Here is a 2625-nt window from a genome sequence, read left to right as displayed (position 1 = left end):
AGGGGGGAGAAATCCCCACGCGCGCGCAGCAGCACGTGCTCGGCGCGCTCGCCGGCGCCTCGCCTGCRCCGCGGACGGGCACCGCCGGAGAGCCCCAGCGACACGACGCTCGGATCGGGACCGACCGCTCCCGGCTCTGCTCCATGGAGGAGCGGCGAGGGCTCCCRGAGGGGTGGGAAAAAAAAGAATAAAAGAATAAATGAATAAATAAAGGTGAGGCCGTTTCTCCCCAGCATCCTCGCATTGATGCCAGCGCGAACCGGAGGCACCGCGGCCACCCGCCTCGGGAAGCGGCACGACACCCGGAGCGGCCCAGCCCGGCTCACCCCGGCCTCGCGGCTCCCCCTCGGCTGCGAGACCTCTCTAAGGGAGGTATTGCGGTTTTTAACCCCCCAAAGTGATGTTAAATGACTGTTTTTAAGCGTACAAAAGCAGCGCACAAGCGCCTCCCTGCGCAGGCACCTTCTTGATGGAAACCTCTCCCCAGCTCCGGGGCAGAGGCAGCAGGACCCAGCTCCCTGCCGTGGCTCGGCGCCGCGATCCGGCCAGGGCCGATGTTGCCCCCCGTCCCGCACCGGGGTCACAGCTCCCTGCTCCTGCCCGTTCGGAGCCCGTAGCGCYGAGCCGGAGCATCCTGCCTGCCCTCTCCATCCCCGCTCTTCAGTCGCTCCACAGCTCGCGGAAAAACGGCCTCGGTTTTGGTCTCCGATCGGAGGAGCAGACCCTGTTGCAGCCTTTCATCCTCCAACCCTTCACGGTGCTTTTGTTTTACAGGTGGAAGTCAAGTAACCGGCTCCACCTGGGCTCCAGCTCCCACTGGCGCTCCGGGGTTTTATCCCGGGCCGGGGCCGCGGGCGGCTCTCGGGCGCTCTGAGCGCGGATGCTCCCGGCCGCGCCGAGCTGCGCCGTGCCGCGGGGAAGCCTCGGCATCGCGCCCTCGGGGCCCGCGGCGCTGGCCGGGGAGCGAGCCGTCGCGCACCGCAGGCGGGACCGCCGCGGCTCGGCCACGCTCGCCCTCAAAACGCTGCTACGGCGCAGAGGGCAAGGAGGGTTTGGCAGGACGCGCGCGGTCTTAGAGTTAAAACCCCAAGATCTCAGGCCTCGGAGCCGCCCGTTCCTGGGTCAGGATAAAGCGCACGGCTTCCCGCTAGCCGCGGCCCTGCCAGGAGACGCTCTGAATTCAGCTCCCACGGAAGAGCCTGACAAACCGCCCCGACGGGAACGCTGCATCCTCGCTCCCCCACACCCTCCTCCGGCCTCTGCGAGCGAGGCTGCACCGGTGCCAACGCCGGGCCGCCGGCGACGAGGAACCGAAGGAGCAGAACGAGCCCCCGAAAGCGCAGCCGGGGGCTGCCAAACCGGCCAGGGACGGGGCAGGTTCTGCCAGCCGCGTGATCCGAGCCCTCGTCACTCCTACCCAGAGCAGCTGGGGGCAACGAAGCCTCTCCAACGACGTGATTACGCGGGGCTGAGGGGGTTCGGTGCAGGGCCACGGTACCTAGAAGATTAGCGTGTGCTAAGAGCTGCTTTTCCAGCCCGCCGCGCAGACGGGACGGGCARCGGCAGTGCAGCGAGGACGCCGAGCCAGCCAGCACGCTCCTGTCTCTTCTGCGGGCTCAATTACTTTTTTTTTCCCCCTTTAATTATCATTAAATAAGCTCTCCCAATTCTGGGTCAGTGACCCCGAAAACCAGCAGTCGCACGCAGACAGGCAGCCCCGAGGCCCGCRGCAGCCTCCCCCGCGGCCCCGCCGGGGCCAGCGGCTCTTCGCRATCTCATTTCTCTGTCGGAAGCAAGTCAAAAACTAGTGACAAGGAAAATTAGAGCTTCCAAGGCTGCACCCTAATGCCCATTCCCAGTTTGAAGCGGTGCTGGCTGGTGCCCACGGGAGACTTCTAAAACAACACTAATTTTCCAAGGACGAAAGTTCACTTGCTTGTATTGGCAGCTGCAGAAAAGATGCATTTCCAGCCATTTCTAGGAGGGGCGGGGGGAGCTGTTGACTCAAAACAGCAAAAAAGGTGCAGGAGTTAACACCTGCTTCAGTGCAACATCATTAGGAGAGAAAAAAAAAGGGAGGGGGGGCTTGAAAACATTTAGATCAGCAATCCTATACAATATTAGTCATAGCAGGTAATAAGAACACCCTGACTTGCAGCCTGTCGTTAATATTTCTTCCCAGAACAGAATGGTTCAGAAAGTTTCAAGATTTCCTAAGATGCTTAAATAAATGCAGCTTTGAGCCACTGAGCTAGTGTGCGAGAGACACGGGGAAGCTGCTGGGAATATTCAGGCCTGGGAAGCAAAATCTTGTTTTTCCCTCCTGGGGGACATTTTAGGGAAGGAGGCAGGCTCTTTAGCAGATAAATTATTGCTGAAGCTCAAGTAAAACAACCTTCGCAACTCCGGCAGACCCTCGCCGCTCTTCGCTGGCACGCCAGCCTGAGCCCGGGCGCAGCTCCGACCCGCTCRCCCCAAGCGGGGGCGGCGGGACGACCCGCGCCGTCCCTTCGGCCCTCCGCACCGCGTCCTCCCGCTCCCACGGAGCCGCTCCCGCGCCGGACGCGGGGCTTCCTCCCGCGCGCGCCCGGCCGGCTTTCGCAGGGGAGCGAGCCGGCAGCTCGC

This window comes from Rhea americana, unplaced genomic scaffold, assembly GCF_003343005.1.
Source record: "Rhea americana isolate MKP2758 unplaced genomic scaffold, rheAme1 scaffold_21, whole genome shotgun sequence".
In the NCBI taxonomy this organism is placed as follows: Eukaryota; Metazoa; Chordata; class Aves; order Rheiformes; family Rheidae; genus Rhea; species Rhea americana.
This window is presented reverse-complemented; position numbering follows the sequence as displayed.